Source organism: Phallusia mammillata, unplaced genomic scaffold (assembly GCF_965637545.1).
Source record: "Phallusia mammillata unplaced genomic scaffold, kaPhaMamm4.hap1.1 HAP1_SCAFFOLD_115, whole genome shotgun sequence".
In the NCBI taxonomy this organism is placed as follows: domain Eukaryota; kingdom Metazoa; phylum Chordata; class Ascidiacea; order Phlebobranchia; family Ascidiidae; genus Phallusia; species Phallusia mammillata.
In genome coordinates this window covers 1-15,265 of record NW_027648863.1, presented here as the reverse complement: position 1 = coordinate 15,265, position 15,265 = coordinate 1, and the positions used below count along the sequence as shown (strand labels likewise).

Here is a 15,265-nt window from a genome sequence, read left to right as displayed (position 1 = left end):
GGTCGGCAATTACGCCTGTCTGGGAGAGAAAGCGCGAAGAGCAGCAGGAAGCAAACTGACCAGAGAGAACAAGCGATTGATTGATTAAGAATAATACGGGGTTAGCGCGAACGCAGACCCCACTAACAGAAATTGTACGGCCGAGTTACCCACATTTGGGGTAATCGCAAGGGTCAGCTAGGCCAAAGTGCAATGGCTAAGCCTCGCCTTGGGCCCACCGCCGGCCTGATCACGGTGAAGGCCCCCGTCAGGTAAGTATGATTTGGTTAACTTCAAGATCGACCCTCTTCATCTATACTTTTTTAGCGTTTGTTGTGAAAACGCCGACGTAATCGGACGTTTTCTCTACGCCCGATTGTTTCCCAATCGGCGGGTGGTACGGTACGTAGTAATTAGAACAGCAGGCTTGCGACGGTTTTAGCGCATGAAAATGTTGGCTACGAGGTGAGAAAAGAGGGTTTACAACAATATACGACGAAGAACTGGGATGAATTGCTTGATTTTCCCACCAAAGTGGGAATGTGGGCCGTGCCTGGAGGTAGTGCAATACCAGGACAACCCGTGGGCAGGGCGAGGCAAGCCTCGGCACCATACCCCCTGTCCAAAAATCAGGTTAATACAAAGACATGCAAGCGAATCGCTTGCGTCCCAGGTATTAAACTGAGAAGAACAGATACTACACTTGATCTTAGCTCTAAAGAGCCGAGAAGCGATGCCTAAACATATATTTAGGCCAACCAGAGCCTCACCTGTACAACTTCTGTTTGCTGGGGGCTCAGTGCAGCGCGAAACGTTTTTCCGAGGACCAAAACGATCGAGTAGCAGTCGTCATTCGACTCCCCTGGCACTATAGCCATGACAGCTTTGTTGTGTTCTAATTCAAATTATATTTACGAATATATGACGTCACCAGGTGCATGGCAATAATATTTTTCTGATATACATTCAATCAGATACGTAGCTATGCGTTGCAGACACATTGCTATGGCGATGCGACGCTCCCCGGGTCGGCAATTACGCCTGTCTGGGAGAGAAAGCGCGAAGAGCAGCAGGAAGCAAACTGACCAGAGAGAACAAGCGATTGATTGATTAAGAATAATACGGGGTTAGCGCGAACGCAGACCCCACTAACAGAAATTGTACGGCCGAGTTACCCACATTTGGGGTAATCGCAAGGGTCAGCTAGGCCAAAGTGCAATGGCTAAGCCTCGCCTTGGGCCCACCGCCGGCCTGATCACGGTGAAGGCCCCCGTCAGGTAAGTATGATTTGGTTAACTTCAAGATCGACCCTCTTCATCTATACTTTTTTAGCGTTTGTTGTGAAAACGCCGACGTAATCGGACGTTTTCTCTACGCCCGATTGTTTCCCAATCGGCGGGTGGTACGGTACGTAGTAATTAGAACAGCAGGCTTGCGACGGTTTTAGCGCATGAAAATGTTGGCTACGAGGTGAGAAAAGAGGGTTTACAACAATATACGACGAAGAACTGGGATGAATTGCTTGATTTTCCCACCAAAGTGGGAATGTGGGCCGTGCCTGGAGGTAGTGCAATACCAGGACAACCCGTGGGCAGGGCGAGGCAAGCCTCGGCACCATACCCCCTGTCCAAAAATCAGGTTAATACAAAGACATGCAAGCGAATCGCTTGCGTCCCAGGTATTAAACTGAGAAGAACAGATACTACACTTGATCTTAGCTCTAAAGAGCCGAGAAGCGATGCCTAAACATATATTTAGGCCAACCAGAGCCTCACCTGTACAACTTCTGTTTGCTGGGGGCTCAGTGCAGCGCGAAACGTTTTTCCGAGGACCAAAACGATCGAGTAGCAGTCGTCATTCGACTCCCCTGGCACTATAGCCATGACAGCTTTGTTGTGTTCTAATTCAAATTATATTTACGAATATATGACGTCACCAGGTGCATGGCAATAATATTTTTCTGATATACATTCAATCAGATACGTAGCTATGCGTTGCAGACACATTGCTATGGCGATGCGACGCTCCCCGGGTCGGCAATTACGCCTGTCTGGGAGAGAAAGCGCGAAGAGCAGCAGGAAGCAAACTGACCAGAGAGAACAAGCGATTGATTGATTAAGAATAATACGGGGTTAGCGCGAACGCAGACCCCACTAACAGAAATTGTACGGCCGAGTTACCCACATTTGGGGTAATCGCAAGGGTCAGCTAGGCCAAAGTGCAATGGCTAAGCCTCGCCTTGGGCCCACCGCCGGCCTGATCACGGTGAAGGCCCCCGTCAGGTAAGTATGATTTGGTTAACTTCAAGATCGACCCTCTTCATCTATACTTTTTTAGCGTTTGTTGTGAAAACGCCGACGTAATCGGACGTTTTCTCTACGCCCGATTGTTTCCCAATCGGCGGGTGGTACGGTACGTAGTAATTAGAACAGCAGGCTTGCGACGGTTTTAGCGCATGAAAATGTTGGCTACGAGGTGAGAAAAGAGGGTTTACAACAATATACGACGAAGAACTGGGATGAATTGCTTGATTTTCCCACCAAAGTGGGAATGTGGGCCGTGCCTGGAGGTAGTGCAATACCAGGACAACCCGTGGGCAGGGCGAGGCAAGCCTCGGCACCATACCCCCTGTCCAAAAATCAGGTTAATACAAAGACATGCAAGCGAATCGCTTGCGTCCCAGGTATTAAACTGAGAAGAACAGATACTACACTTGATCTTAGCTCTAAAGAGCCGAGAAGCGATGCCTAAACATATATTTAGGCCAACCAGAGCCTCACCTGTACAACTTCTGTTTGCTGGGGGCTCAGTGCAGCGCGAAACGTTTTTCCGAGGACCAAAACGATCGAGTAGCAGTCGTCATTCGACTCCCCTGGCACTATAGCCATGACAGCTTTGTTGTGTTCTAATTCAAATTATATTTACGAATATATGACGTCACCAGGTGCATGGCAATAATATTTTTCTGATATACATTCAATCAGATACGTAGCTATGCGTTGCAGACACATTGCTATGGCGATGCGACGCTCCCCGGGTCGGCAATTACGCCTGTCTGGGAGAGAAAGCGCGAAGAGCAGCAGGAAGCAAACTGACCAGAGAGAACAAGCGATTGATTGATTAAGAATAATACGGGGTTAGCGCGAACGCAGACCCCACTAACAGAAATTGTACGGCCGAGTTACCCACATTTGGGGTAATCGCAAGGGTCAGCTAGGCCAAAGTGCAATGGCTAAGCCTCGCCTTGGGCCCACCGCCGGCCTGATCACGGTGAAGGCCCCCGTCAGGTAAGTATGATTTGGTTAACTTCAAGATCGACCCTCTTCATCTATACTTTTTTAGCGTTTGTTGTGAAAACGCCGACGTAATCGGACGTTTTCTCTACGCCCGATTGTTTCCCAATCGGCGGGTGGTACGGTACGTAGTAATTAGAACAGCAGGCTTGCGACGGTTTTAGCGCATGAAAATGTTGGCTACGAGGTGAGAAAAGAGGGTTTACAACAATATACGACGAAGAACTGGGATGAATTGCTTGATTTTCCCACCAAAGTGGGAATGTGGGCCGTGCCTGGAGGTAGTGCAATACCAGGACACCCGTGGGCAGGGCGAGGCAAGCCTCGGCACCATACCCCCTGTCCAAAAATCAGGTTAATACAAAGACATGCAAGCGAATCGCTTGCGTCCCAGGTATTAAACTGAGAAGAACAGATACTACACTTGATCTTAGCTCTAAAGAGCCGAGAAGCGATGCCTAAACATATATTTAGGCCAACCAGAGCCTCACCTGTACAACTTCTGTTTGCTGGGGGCTCAGTGCAGCGCGAAACGTTTTTCCGAGGACCAAAACGATCGAGTAGCAGTCGTCATTCGACTCCCCTGGCACTATAGCCATGACAGCTTTGTTGTGTTCTAATTCAAATTATATTTACGAATATATGACGTCACCAGGTGCATGGCAATAATATTTTTCTGATATACATTCAATCAGATACGTAGCTATGCGTTGCAGACACATTGCTATGGCGATGCGACGCTCCCCGGGTCGGCAATTACGCCTGTCTGGGAGAGAAAGCGCGAAGAGCAGCAGGAAGCAAACTGACCAGAGAGAACAAGCGATTGATTGATTAAGAATAATACGGGGTTAGCGCGAACGCAGACCCCACTAACAGAAATTGTACGGCCGAGTTACCCACATTTGGGGTAATCGCAAGGGTCAGCTAGGCCAAAGTGCAATGGCTAAGCCTCGCCTTGGGCCCACCGCCGGCCTGATCACGGTGAAGGCCCCCGTCAGGTAAGTATGATTTGGTTAACTTCAAGATCGACCCTCTTCATCTATACTTTTTTAGCGTTTGTTGTGAAAACGCCGACGTAATCGGACGTTTTCTCTACGCCCGATTGTTTCCCAATCGGCGGGTGGTACGGTACGTAGTAATTAGAACAGCAGGCTTGCGACGGTTTTAGCGCATGAAAATGTTGGCTACGAGGTGAGAAAAGAGGGTTTACAACAATATACGACGAAGAACTGGGATGAATTGCTTGATTTTCCCACCAAAGTGGGAATGTGGGCCGTGCCTGGAGGTAGTGCAATACCAGGACAACCCGTGGGCAGGGCGAGGCAAGCCTCGGCACCATACCCCCTGTCCAAAAATCAGGTTAATACAAAGACATGCAAGCGAATCGCTTGCGTCCCAGGTATTAAACTGAGAAGAACAGATACTACACTTGATCTTAGCTCTAAAGAGCCGAGAAGCGATGCCTAAACATATATTTAGGCCAACCAGAGCCTCACCTGTACAACTTCTGTTTGCTGGGGGCTCAGTGCAGCGCGAAACGTTTTTCCGAGGACCAAAACGATCGAGTAGCAGTCGTCATTCGACTCCCCTGGCACTATAGCCATGACAGCTTTGTTGTGTTCTAATTCAAATTATATTTACGAATATATGACGTCACCAGGTGCATGGCAATAATATTTTTCTGATATACATTCAATCAGATACGTAGCTATGCGTTGCAGACACATTGCTATGGCGATGCGACGCTCCCCGGGTCGGCAATTACGCCTGTCTGGGAGAGAAAGCGCGAAGAGCAGCAGGAAGCAAACTGACCAGAGAGAACAAGCGATTGATTGATTAAGAATAATACGGGGTTAGCGCGAACGCAGACCCCACTAACAGAAATTGTACGGCCGAGTTACCCACATTTGGGGTAATCGCAAGGGTCAGCTAGGCCAAAGTGCAATGGCTAAGCCTCGCCTTGGGCCCACCGCCGGCCTGATCACGGTGAAGGCCCCCGTCAGGTAAGTATGATTTGGTTAACTTCAAGATCGACCCTCTTCATCTATACTTTTTTAGCGTTTGTTGTGAAAACGCCGACGTAATCGGACGTTTTCTCTACGCCCGATTGTTTCCCAATCGGCGGGTGGTACGGTACGTAGTAATTAGAACAGCAGGCTTGCGACGGTTTTAGCGCATGAAAATGTTGGCTACGAGGTGAGAAAAGAGGGTTTACAACAATATACGACGAAGAACTGGGATGAATTGCTTGATTTTCCCACCAAAGTGGGAATGTGGGCCGTGCCTGGAGGTAGTGCAATACCAGGACAACCCGTGGGCAGGGCGAGGCAAGCCTCGGCACCATACCCCCTGTCCAAAAATCAGGTTAATACAAAGACATGCAAGCGAATCGCTTGCGTCCCAGGTATTAAACTGAGAAGAACAGATACTACACTTGATCTTAGCTCTAAAGAGCCGAGAAGCGATGCCTAAACATATATTTAGGCCAACCAGAGCCTCACCTGTACAACTTCTGTTTGCTGGGGGCTCAGTGCAGCGCGAAACGTTTTTCCGAGGACCAAAACGATCGAGTAGCAGTCGTCATTCGACTCCCCTGGCACTATAGCCATGACAGCTTTGTTGTGTTCTAATTCAAATTATATTTACGAATATATGACGTCACCAGGTGCATGGCAATAATATTTTTCTGATATACATTCAATCAGATACGTAGCTATGCGTTGCAGACACATTGCTATGGCGATGCGACGCTCCCCGGGTCGGCAATTACGCCTGTCTGGGAGAGAAAGCGCGAAGAGCAGCAGGAAGCAAACTGACCAGAGAGAACAAGCGATTGATTGATTAAGAATAATACGGGGTTAGCGCGAACGCAGACCCCACTAACAGAAATTGTACGGCCGAGTTACCCACATTTGGGGTAATCGCAAGGGTCAGCTAGGCCAAAGTGCAATGGCTAAGCCTCGCCTTGGGCCCACCGCCGGCCTGATCACGGTGAAGGCCCCCGTCAGGTAAGTATGATTTGGTTAACTTCAAGATCGACCCTCTTCATCTATACTTTTTTAGCGTTTGTTGTGAAAACGCCGACGTAATCGGACGTTTTCTCTACGCCCGATTGTTTCCCAATCGGCGGGTGGTACGGTACGTAGTAATTAGAACAGCAGGCTTGCGACGGTTTTAGCGCATGAAAATGTTGGCTACGAGGTGAGAAAAGAGGGTTTACAACAATATACGACGAAGAACTGGGATGAATTGCTTGATTTTCCCACCAAAGTGGGAATGTGGGCCGTGCCTGGAGGTAGTGCAATACCAGGACAACCCGTGGGCAGGGCGAGGCAAGCCTCGGCACCATACCCCCTGTCCAAAAATCAGGTTAATACAAAGACATGCAAGCGAATCGCTTGCGTCCCAGGTATTAAACTGAGAAGAACAGATACTACACTTGATCTTAGCTCTAAAGAGCCGAGAAGCGATGCCTAAACATATATTTAGGCCAACCAGAGCCTCACCTGTACAACTTCTGTTTGCTGGGGGCTCAGTGCAGCGCGAAACGTTTTTCCGAGGACCAAAACGATCGAGTAGCAGTCGTCATTCGACTCCCCTGGCACTATAGCCATGACAGCTTTGTTGTGTTCTAATTCAAATTATATTTACGAATATATGACGTCACCAGGTGCATGGCAATAATATTTTTCTGATATACATTCAATCAGATACGTAGCTATGCGTTGCAGACACATTGCTATGGCGATGCGACGCTCCCCGGGTCGGCAATTACGCCTGTCTGGGAGAGAAAGCGCGAAGAGCAGCAGGAAGCAAACTGACCAGAGAGAACAAGCGATTGATTGATTAAGAATAATACGGGGTTAGCGCGAACGCAGACCCCACTAACAGAAATTGTACGGCCGAGTTACCCACATTTGGGGTAATCGCAAGGGTCAGCTAGGCCAAAGTGCAATGGCTAAGCCTCGCCTTGGGCCCACCGCCGGCCTGATCACGGTGAAGGCCCCCGTCAGGTAAGTATGATTTGGTTAACTTCAAGATCGACCCTCTTCATCTATACTTTTTTAGCGTTTGTTGTGAAAACGCCGACGTAATCGGACGTTTTCTCTACGCCCGATTGTTTCCCAATCGGCGGGTGGTACGGTACGTAGTAATTAGAACAGCAGGCTTGCGACGGTTTTAGCGCATGAAAATGTTGGCTACGAGGTGAGAAAAGGGGGTTTACAACAATATACGACGAAGAACTGGGATGAATTGCTTGATTTTCCCACCAAAGTGGGAATGTGGGCCGTGCCTGGAGGTAGTGCAATACCAGGACAACCCGTGGGCAGGGCGAGGCAAGCCTCGGCACCATACCCCCTGTCCAAAAATCAGGTTAATACAAAGACATGCAAGCGAATCGCTTGCGTCCCAGGTATTAAACTGAGAAGAACAGATACTACACTTGATCTTAGCTCTAAAGAGCCGAGAAGCGATGCCTAAACATATATTTAGGCCAACCAGAGCCTCACCTGTACAACTTCTGTTTGCTGGGGGCTCAGTGCAGCGCGAAACGTTTTTCCGAGGACCAAAACGATCGAGTAGCAGTCGTCATTCGACTCCCCTGGCACTATAGCCATGACAGCTTTGTTGTGTTCTAATTCAAATTATATTTACGAATATATGACGTCACCAGGTGCATGGCAATAATATTTTTCTGATATACATTCAATCAGATACGTAGCTATGCGTTGCAGACACATTGCTATGGCGATGCGACGCTCCCCGGGTCGGCAATTACGCCTGTCTGGGAGAGAAAGCGCGAAGAGCAGCAGGAAGCAAACTGACCAGAGAGAACAAGCGATTGATTGATTAAGAATAATACGGGGTTAGCGCGAACGCAGACCCCACTAACAGAAATTGTACGGCCGAGTTACCCACATTTGGGGTAATCGCAAGGGTCAGCTAGGCCAAAGTGCAATGGCTAAGCCTCGCCTTGGGCCCACCGCCGGCCTGATCACGGTGAAGGCCCCCGTCAGGTAAGTATGATTTGGTTAACTTCAAGATCGACCCTCTTCATCTATACTTTTTTAGCGTTTGTTGTGAAAACGCCGACGTAATCGGACGTTTTCTCTACGCCCGATTGTTTCCCAATCGGCGGGTGGTACGGTACGTAGTAATTAGAACAGCAGGCTTGCGACGGTTTTAGCGCATGAAAATGTTGGCTACGAGGTGAGAAAAGAGGGTTTACAACAATATACGACGAAGAACTGGGATGAATTGCTTGATTTTCCCACCAAAGTGGGAATGTGGGCCGTGCCTGGAGGTAGTGCAATACCAGGACAACCCGTGGGCAGGGCGAGGCAAGCCTCGGCACCATACCCCCTGTCCAAAAATCAGGTTAATACAAAGACATGCAAGCGAATCGCTTGCGTCCCAGGTATTAAACTGAGAAGAACAGATACTACACTTGATCTTAGCTCTAAAGAGCCGAGAAGCGATGCCTAAACATATATTTAGGCCAACCAGAGCCTCACCTGTACAACTTCTGTTTGCTGGGGGCTCAGTGCAGCGCGAAACGTTTTTCCGAGGACCAAAACGATCGAGTAGCAGTCGTCATTCGACTCCCCTGGCACTATAGCCATGACAGCTTTGTTGTGTTCTAATTCAAATTATATTTACGAATATATGACGTCACCAGGTGCATGGCAATAATATTTTTCTGATATACATTCAATCAGATACGTAGCTATGCGTTGCAGACACATTGCTATGGCGATGCGACGCTCCCCGGGTCGGCAATTACGCCTGTCTGGGAGAGAAAGCGCGAAGAGCAGCAGGAAGCAAACTGACCAGAGAGAACAAGCGATTGATTGATTAAGAATAATACGGGGTTAGCGCGAACGCAGACCCCACTAACAGAAATTGTACGGCCGAGTTACCCACATTTGGGGTAATCGCAAGGGTCAGCTAGGCCAAAGTGCAATGGCTAAGCCTCGCCTTGGGCCCACCGCCGGCCTGATCACGGTGAAGGCCCCCGTCAGGTAAGTATGATTTGGTTAACTTCAAGATCGACCCTCTTCATCTATACTTTTTTAGCGTTTGTTGTGAAAACGCCGACGTAATCGGACGTTTTCTCTACGCCCGATTGTTTCCCAATCGGCGGGTGGTACGGTACGTAGTAATTAGAACAGCAGGCTTGCGACGGTTTTAGCGCATGAAAATGTTGGCTACGAGGTGAGAAAAGAGGGTTTACAACAATATACGACGAAGAACTGGGATGAATTGCTTGATTTTCCCACCAAAGTGGGAATGTGGGCCGTGCCTGGAGGTAGTGCAATACCAGGACAACCCGTGGGCAGGGCGAGGCAAGCCTCGGCACCATACCCCCTGTCCAAAAATCAGGTTAATACAAAGACATGCAAGCGAATCGCTTGCGTCCCAGGTATTAAACTGAGAAGAACAGATACTACACTTGATCTTAGCTCTAAAGAGCCGAGAAGCGATGCCTAAACATATATTTAGGCCAACCAGAGCCTCACCTGTACAACTTCTGTTTGCTGGGGGCTCAGTGCAGCGCGAAACGTTTTTCCGAGGACCAAAACGATCGAGTAGCAGTCGTCATTCGACTCCCCTGGCACTATAGCCATGACAGCTTTGTTGTGTTCTAATTCAAATTATATTTACGAATATATGACGTCACCAGGTGCATGGCAATAATATTTTTCTGATATACATTCAATCAGATACGTAGCTATGCGTTGCAGACACATTGCTATGGCGATGCGACGCTCCCCGGGTCGGCAATTACGCCTGTCTGGGAGAGAAAGCGCGAAGAGCAGCAGGAAGCAAACTGACCAGAGAGAACAAGCGATTGATTGATTAAGAATAATACGGGGTTAGCGCGAACGCAGACCCCACTAACAGAAATTGTACGGCCGAGTTACCCACATTTGGGGTAATCGCAAGGGTCAGCTAGGCCAAAGTGCAATGGCTAAGCCTCGCCTTGGGCCCACCGCCGGCCTGATCACGGTGAAGGCCCCCGTCAGGTAAGTATGATTTGGTTAACTTCAAGATCGACCCTCTTCATCTATACTTTTTTAGCGTTTGTTGTGAAAACGCCGACGTAATCGGACGTTTTCTCTACGCCCGATTGTTTCCCAATCGGCGGGTGGTACGGTACGTAGTAATTAGAACAGCAGGCTTGCGACGGTTTTAGCGCATGAAAATGTTGGCTACGAGGTGAGAAAAGAGGGTTTACAACAATATACGACGAAGAACTGGGATGAATTGCTTGATTTTCCCACCAAAGTGGGAATGTGGGCCGTGCCTGGAGGTAGTGCAATACCAGGACAACCCGTGGGCAGGGCGAGGCAAGCCTCGGCACCATACCCCCTGTCCAAAAATCAGGTTAATACAAAGACATGCAAGCGAATCGCTTGCGTCCCAGGTATTAAACTGAGAAGAACAGATACTACACTTGATCTTAGCTCTAAAGAGCCGAGAAGCGATGCCTAAACATATATTTAGGCCAACCAGAGCCTCACCTGTACAACTTCTGTTTGCTGGGGGCTCAGTGCAGCGCGAAACGTTTTTCCGAGGACCAAAACGATCGAGTAGCAGTCGTCATTCGACTCCCCTGGCACTATAGCCATGACAGCTTTGTTGTGTTCTAATTCAAATTATATTTACGAATATATGACGTCACCAGGTGCATGGCAATAATATTTTTCTGATATACATTCAATCAGATACGTAGCTATGCGTTGCAGACACATTGCTATGGCGATGCGACGCTCCCCGGGTCGGCAATTACGCCTGTCTGGGAGAGAAAGCGCGAAGAGCAGCAGGAAGCAAACTGACCAGAGAGAACAAGCGATTGATTGATTAAGAATAATACGGGGTTAGCGCGAACGCAGACCCCACTAACAGAAATTGTACGGCCGAGTTACCCACATTTGGGGTAATCGCAAGGGTCAGCTAGGCCAAAGTGCAATGGCTAAGCCTCGCCTTGGGCCCACCGCCGGCCTGATCACGGTGAAGGCCCCCGTCAGGTAAGTATGATTTGGTTAACTTCAAGATCGACCCTCTTCATCTATACTTTTTTAGCGTTTGTTGTGAAAACGCCGACGTAATCGGACGTTTTCTCTACGCCCGATTGTTTCCCAATCGGCGGGTGGTACGGTACGTAGTAATTAGAACAGCAGGCTTGCGACGGTTTTAGCGCATGAAAATGTTGGCTACGAGGTGAGAAAAGAGGGTTTACAACAATATACGACGAAGAACTGGGATGAATTGCTTGATTTTCCCACCAAAGTGGGAATGTGGGCCGTGCCTGGAGGTAGTGCAATACCAGGACAACCCGTGGGCAGGGCGAGGCAAGCCTCGGCACCATACCCCCTGTCCAAAAATCAGGTTAATACAAAGACATGCAAGCGAATCGCTTGCGTCCCAGGTATTAAACTGAGAAGAACAGATACTACACTTGATCTTAGCTCTAAAGAGCCGAGAAGCGATGCCTAAACATATATTTAGGCCAACCAGAGCCTCACCTGTACAACTTCTGTTTGCTGGGGGCTCAGTGCAGCGCGAAACGTTTTTCCGAGGACCAAAACGATCGAGTAGCAGTCGTCATTCGACTCCCCTGGCACTATAGCCATGACAGCTTTGTTGTGTTCTAATTCAAATTATATTTACGAATATATGACGTCACCAGGTGCATGGCAATAATATTTTTCTGATATACATTCAATCAGATACGTAGCTATGCGTTGCAGACACATTGCTATGGCGATGCGACGCTCCCCGGGTCGGCAATTACGCCTGTCTGGGAGAGAAAGCGCGAAGAGCAGCAGGAAGCAAACTGACCAGAGAGAACAAGCGATTGATTGATTAAGAATAATACGGGGTTAGCGCGAACGCAGACCCCACTAACAGAAATTGTACGGCCGAGTTACCCACATTTGGGGTAATCGCAAGGGTCAGCTAGGCCAAAGTGCAATGGCTAAGCCTCGCCTTGGGCCCACCGCCGGCCTGATCACGGTGAAGGCCCCCGTCAGGTAAGTATGATTTGGTTAACTTCAAGATCGACCCTCTTCATCTATACTTTTTTAGCGTTTGTTGTGAAAACGCCGACGTAATCGGACGTTTTCTCTACGCCCGATTGTTTCCCAATCGGCGGGTGGTACGGTACGTAGTAATTAGAACAGCAGGCTTGCGACGGTTTTAGCGCATGAAAATGTTGGCTACGAGGTGAGAAAAGAGGGTTTACAACAATATACGACGAAGAACTGGGATGAATTGCTTGATTTTCCCACCAAAGTGGGAATGTGGGCCGTGCCTGGAGGTAGTGCAATACCAGGACAACCCGTGGGCAGGGCGAGGCAAGCCTCGGCACCATACCCCCTGTCCAAAAATCAGGTTAATACAAAGACATGCAAGCGAATCGCTTGCGTCCCAGGTATTAAACTGAGAAGAACAGATACTACACTTGATCTTAGCTCTAAAGAGCCGAGAAGCGATGCCTAAACATATATTTAGGCCAACCAGAGCCTCACCTGTACAACTTCTGTTTGCTGGGGGCTCAGTGCAGCGCGAAACGTTTTTCCGAGGACCAAAACGATCGAGTAGCAGTCGTCATTCGACTCCCCTGGCACTATAGCCATGACAGCTTTGTTGTGTTCTAATTCAAATTATATTTACGAATATATGACGTCACCAGGTGCATGGCAATAATATTTTTCTGATATACATTCAATCAGATACGTAGCTATGCGTTGCAGACACATTGCTATGGCGATGCGACGCTCCCCGGGTCGGCAATTACGCCTGTCTGGGAGAGAAAGCGCGAAGAGCAGCAGGAAGCAAACTGACCAGAGAGAACAAGCGATTGATTGATTAAGAATAATACGGGGTTAGCGCGAACGCAGACCCCACTAACAGAAATTGTACGGCCGAGTTACCCACATTTGGGGTAATCGCAAGGGTCAGCTAGGCCAAAGTGCAATGGCTAAGCCTCGCCTTGGGCCCACCGCCGGCCTGATCACGGTGAAGGCCCCCGTCAGGTAAGTATGATTTGGTTAACTTCAAGATCGACCCTCTTCATCTATACTTTTTTAGCGTTTGTTGTGAAAACGCCGACGTAATCGGACGTTTTCTCTACGCCCGATTGTTTCCCAATCGGCGGGTGGTACGGTACGTAGTAATTAGAACAGCAGGCTTGCGACGGTTTTAGCGCATGAAAATGTTGGCTACGAGGTGAGAAAAGAGGGTTTACAACAATATACGACGAAGAACTGGGATGAATTGCTTGATTTTCCCACCAAAGTGGGAATGTGGGCCGTGCCTGGAGGTAGTGCAATACCAGGACAACCCGTGGGCAGGGCGAGGCAAGCCTCGGCACCATACCCCCTGTCCAAAAATCAGGTTAATACAAAGACATGCAAGCGAATCGCTTGCGTCCCAGGTATTAAACTGAGAAGAACAGATACTACACTTGATCTTAGCTCTAAAGAGCCGAGAAGCGATGCCTAAACATATATTTAGGCCAACCAGAGCCTCACCTGTACAACTTCTGTTTGCTGGGGGCTCAGTGCAGCGCGAAACGTTTTTCCGAGGACCAAAACGATCGAGTAGCAGTCGTCATTCGACTCCCCTGGCACTATAGCCATGACAGCTTTGTTGTGTTCTAATTCAAATTATATTTACGAATATATGACGTCACCAGGTGCATGGCAATAATATTTTTCTGATATACATTCAATCAGATACGTAGCTATGCGTTGCAGACACATTGCTATGGCGATGCGACGCTCCCCGGGTCGGCAATTACGCCTGTCTGGGAGAGAAAGCGCGAAGAGCAGCAGGAAGCAAACTGACCAGAGAGAACAAGCGATTGATTGATTAAGAATAATACGGGGTTAGCGCGAACGCAGACCCCACTAACAGAAATTGTACGGCCGAGTTACCCACATTTGGGGTAATCGCAAGGGTCAGCTAGGCCAAAGTGCAATGGCTAAGCCTCGCCTTGGGCCCACCGCCGGCCTGATCACGGTGAAGGCCCCCGTCAGGTAAGTATGATTTGGTTAACTTCAAGATCGACCCTCTTCATCTATACTTTTTTAGCGTTTGTTGTGAAAACGCCGACGTAATCGGACGTTTTCTCTACGCCCGATTGTTTCCCAATCGGCGGGTGGTACGGTACGTAGTAATTAGAACAGCAGGCTTGCGACGGTTTTAGCGCATGAAAATGTTGGCTACGAGGTGAGAAAAGAGGGTTTACAACAATATACGACGAAGAACTGGGATGAATTGCTTGATTTTCCCACCAAAGTGGGAATGTGGGCCGTGCCTGGAGGTAGTGCAATACCAGGACAACCCGTGGGCAGGGCGAGGCAAGCCTCGGCACCATACCCCCTGTCCAAAAATCAGGTTAATACAAAGACATGCAAGCGAATCGCTTGCGTCCCAGGTATTAAACTGAGAAGAACAGATACTACACTTGATCTTAGCTCTAAAGAGCCGAGAAGCGATGCCTAAACATATATTTAGGCCAACCAGAGCCTCACCTGTACAACTTCTGTTTGCTGGGGGCTCAGTGCAGCGCGAAACGTTTTTCCGAGGACCAAAACGATCGAGTAGCAGTCGTCATTCGACTCCCCTGGCACTATAGCCATGACAGCTTTGTTGTGTTCTAATTCAAATTATATTTACGAATATATGACGTCACCAGGTGCATGGCAATAATATTTTTCTGATATACATTCAATCAGATACGTAGCTATGCGTTGCAGACACATTGCTATGGCGATGCGACGCTCCCCGGGTCGGCAATTACGCCTGTCTGGGAGAGAAAGCGCGAAGAGCAGCAGGAAGCAAACTGACCAGAGAGAACAAGCGATTGATTGATTAAGAATAATACGGGGTTAGCGCGAACGCAGACCCCACTAACAGAAATTGTACGGCCGAGTTACCCACATTTGGGGTAATCGCAAGGGTCAGCTAGGCCAAAGTGC

At 48.7% G+C, this 15,265-nt stretch overlaps 30 non-coding genes and 1 pseudogene across 30 annotated transcripts; all 31 read right to left on the bottom strand.

Moving 5' to 3' along the window:
* Positions 1-95: 95 nt before the first annotated feature.
* On the bottom strand, positions 96-259 carry LOC145207413 (U1 spliceosomal RNA). Its single transcript, XR_013853952.1, has one exon. It is a non-coding gene; the product is annotated as a U1 spliceosomal RNA (small nuclear RNA).
* A 257-nt stretch (positions 260-516) lies between these two features.
* LOC145207451 (U2 spliceosomal RNA) lies at positions 517-714 on the bottom strand. Its single transcript, XR_013853988.1, has one exon. It is a non-coding gene; the product is annotated as a U2 spliceosomal RNA (small nuclear RNA).
* A 386-nt stretch (positions 715-1,100) lies between these two features.
* On the bottom strand, positions 1,101-1,264 carry LOC145207410 (U1 spliceosomal RNA). The gene has a single exon (XR_013853950.1). It is a non-coding gene; the product is annotated as a U1 spliceosomal RNA (small nuclear RNA).
* Positions 1,265-1,521: 257 nt separating this feature from the next.
* Positions 1,522-1,719, bottom strand: LOC145207450 (U2 spliceosomal RNA). Its single transcript, XR_013853987.1, has one exon. It is a non-coding gene; the product is annotated as a U2 spliceosomal RNA (small nuclear RNA).
* A 386-nt stretch (positions 1,720-2,105) lies between these two features.
* LOC145207409 (U1 spliceosomal RNA) lies at positions 2,106-2,269 on the bottom strand. Its single transcript, XR_013853949.1, has one exon. It is a non-coding gene; the product is annotated as a U1 spliceosomal RNA (small nuclear RNA).
* Positions 2,270-2,526: 257 nt separating this feature from the next.
* LOC145207449 (U2 spliceosomal RNA) lies at positions 2,527-2,724 on the bottom strand. Its single transcript, XR_013853986.1, has one exon. It is a non-coding gene; the product is annotated as a U2 spliceosomal RNA (small nuclear RNA).
* A 386-nt stretch (positions 2,725-3,110) lies between these two features.
* LOC145207408 (U1 spliceosomal RNA) lies at positions 3,111-3,274 on the bottom strand. The gene has a single exon (XR_013853948.1). It is a non-coding gene; the product is annotated as a U1 spliceosomal RNA (small nuclear RNA).
* A 257-nt stretch (positions 3,275-3,531) lies between these two features.
* LOC145207400 (U2 spliceosomal RNA) lies at positions 3,532-3,728 on the bottom strand. The gene has a single exon (XR_013853940.1). It is a non-coding gene; the product is annotated as a U2 spliceosomal RNA (small nuclear RNA).
* A 386-nt stretch (positions 3,729-4,114) lies between these two features.
* Positions 4,115-4,278, bottom strand: LOC145207407 (U1 spliceosomal RNA). Its single transcript, XR_013853947.1, has one exon. It is a non-coding gene; the product is annotated as a U1 spliceosomal RNA (small nuclear RNA).
* Positions 4,279-4,535: 257 nt separating this feature from the next.
* Positions 4,536-4,733, bottom strand: LOC145207447 (U2 spliceosomal RNA). Its single transcript, XR_013853985.1, has one exon. It is a non-coding gene; the product is annotated as a U2 spliceosomal RNA (small nuclear RNA).
* Positions 4,734-5,119: 386 nt separating this feature from the next.
* LOC145207406 (U1 spliceosomal RNA) lies at positions 5,120-5,283 on the bottom strand. The gene has a single exon (XR_013853946.1). It is a non-coding gene; the product is annotated as a U1 spliceosomal RNA (small nuclear RNA).
* A 257-nt stretch (positions 5,284-5,540) lies between these two features.
* LOC145207445 (U2 spliceosomal RNA) lies at positions 5,541-5,738 on the bottom strand. The gene has a single exon (XR_013853983.1). It is a non-coding gene; the product is annotated as a U2 spliceosomal RNA (small nuclear RNA).
* A 386-nt stretch (positions 5,739-6,124) lies between these two features.
* On the bottom strand, positions 6,125-6,288 carry LOC145207405 (U1 spliceosomal RNA). Its single transcript, XR_013853945.1, has one exon. It is a non-coding gene; the product is annotated as a U1 spliceosomal RNA (small nuclear RNA).
* A 257-nt stretch (positions 6,289-6,545) lies between these two features.
* On the bottom strand, positions 6,546-6,743 carry LOC145207444 (U2 spliceosomal RNA). The gene has a single exon (XR_013853982.1). It is a non-coding gene; the product is annotated as a U2 spliceosomal RNA (small nuclear RNA).
* A 386-nt stretch (positions 6,744-7,129) lies between these two features.
* On the bottom strand, positions 7,130-7,293 carry LOC145207404 (U1 spliceosomal RNA). Its single transcript, XR_013853944.1, has one exon. It is a non-coding gene; the product is annotated as a U1 spliceosomal RNA (small nuclear RNA).
* Positions 7,294-7,550: 257 nt separating this feature from the next.
* On the bottom strand, positions 7,551-7,748 carry LOC145207443 (U2 spliceosomal RNA). Its single transcript, XR_013853981.1, has one exon. It is a non-coding gene; the product is annotated as a U2 spliceosomal RNA (small nuclear RNA).
* A 386-nt stretch (positions 7,749-8,134) lies between these two features.
* On the bottom strand, positions 8,135-8,298 carry LOC145207403 (U1 spliceosomal RNA). Its single transcript, XR_013853943.1, has one exon. It is a non-coding gene; the product is annotated as a U1 spliceosomal RNA (small nuclear RNA).
* Positions 8,299-8,555: 257 nt separating this feature from the next.
* On the bottom strand, positions 8,556-8,753 carry LOC145207442 (U2 spliceosomal RNA). Its single transcript, XR_013853980.1, has one exon. It is a non-coding gene; the product is annotated as a U2 spliceosomal RNA (small nuclear RNA).
* Positions 8,754-9,139: 386 nt separating this feature from the next.
* On the bottom strand, positions 9,140-9,303 carry LOC145207398 (U1 spliceosomal RNA). The gene has a single exon (XR_013853938.1). It is a non-coding gene; the product is annotated as a U1 spliceosomal RNA (small nuclear RNA).
* Positions 9,304-9,560: 257 nt separating this feature from the next.
* Positions 9,561-9,758, bottom strand: LOC145207441 (U2 spliceosomal RNA). The gene has a single exon (XR_013853978.1). It is a non-coding gene; the product is annotated as a U2 spliceosomal RNA (small nuclear RNA).
* A 386-nt stretch (positions 9,759-10,144) lies between these two features.
* LOC145207386 (U1 spliceosomal RNA) lies at positions 10,145-10,308 on the bottom strand. The gene has a single exon (XR_013853927.1). It is a non-coding gene; the product is annotated as a U1 spliceosomal RNA (small nuclear RNA).
* Positions 10,309-10,565: 257 nt separating this feature from the next.
* Positions 10,566-10,763, bottom strand: LOC145207440 (U2 spliceosomal RNA). The gene has a single exon (XR_013853977.1). It is a non-coding gene; the product is annotated as a U2 spliceosomal RNA (small nuclear RNA).
* Positions 10,764-11,149: 386 nt separating this feature from the next.
* Positions 11,150-11,313, bottom strand: LOC145207446 (U1 spliceosomal RNA). The gene has a single exon (XR_013853984.1). It is a non-coding gene; the product is annotated as a U1 spliceosomal RNA (small nuclear RNA).
* A 257-nt stretch (positions 11,314-11,570) lies between these two features.
* Positions 11,571-11,768, bottom strand: LOC145207439 (U2 spliceosomal RNA). Its single transcript, XR_013853976.1, has one exon. It is a non-coding gene; the product is annotated as a U2 spliceosomal RNA (small nuclear RNA).
* Positions 11,769-12,154: 386 nt separating this feature from the next.
* Positions 12,155-12,318, bottom strand: LOC145207434 (U1 spliceosomal RNA). The gene has a single exon (XR_013853972.1). It is a non-coding gene; the product is annotated as a U1 spliceosomal RNA (small nuclear RNA).
* A 257-nt stretch (positions 12,319-12,575) lies between these two features.
* Positions 12,576-12,773, bottom strand: LOC145207438 (U2 spliceosomal RNA). The gene has a single exon (XR_013853975.1). It is a non-coding gene; the product is annotated as a U2 spliceosomal RNA (small nuclear RNA).
* A 386-nt stretch (positions 12,774-13,159) lies between these two features.
* LOC145207423 (U1 spliceosomal RNA) lies at positions 13,160-13,323 on the bottom strand. The gene has a single exon (XR_013853962.1). It is a non-coding gene; the product is annotated as a U1 spliceosomal RNA (small nuclear RNA).
* Positions 13,324-13,580: 257 nt separating this feature from the next.
* LOC145207436 (U2 spliceosomal RNA) lies at positions 13,581-13,778 on the bottom strand. The gene has a single exon (XR_013853974.1). It is a non-coding gene; the product is annotated as a U2 spliceosomal RNA (small nuclear RNA).
* A 386-nt stretch (positions 13,779-14,164) lies between these two features.
* On the bottom strand, positions 14,165-14,328 carry LOC145207412 (U1 spliceosomal RNA). Its single transcript, XR_013853951.1, has one exon. It is a non-coding gene; the product is annotated as a U1 spliceosomal RNA (small nuclear RNA).
* Positions 14,329-14,585: 257 nt separating this feature from the next.
* Positions 14,586-14,783, bottom strand: LOC145207435 (U2 spliceosomal RNA). The gene has a single exon (XR_013853973.1). It is a non-coding gene; the product is annotated as a U2 spliceosomal RNA (small nuclear RNA).
* Positions 14,784-15,169: 386 nt separating this feature from the next.
* LOC145207433 (U1 spliceosomal RNA) lies at positions 15,170-15,265 on the bottom strand (annotated as a pseudogene; the record flags this gene model as incomplete).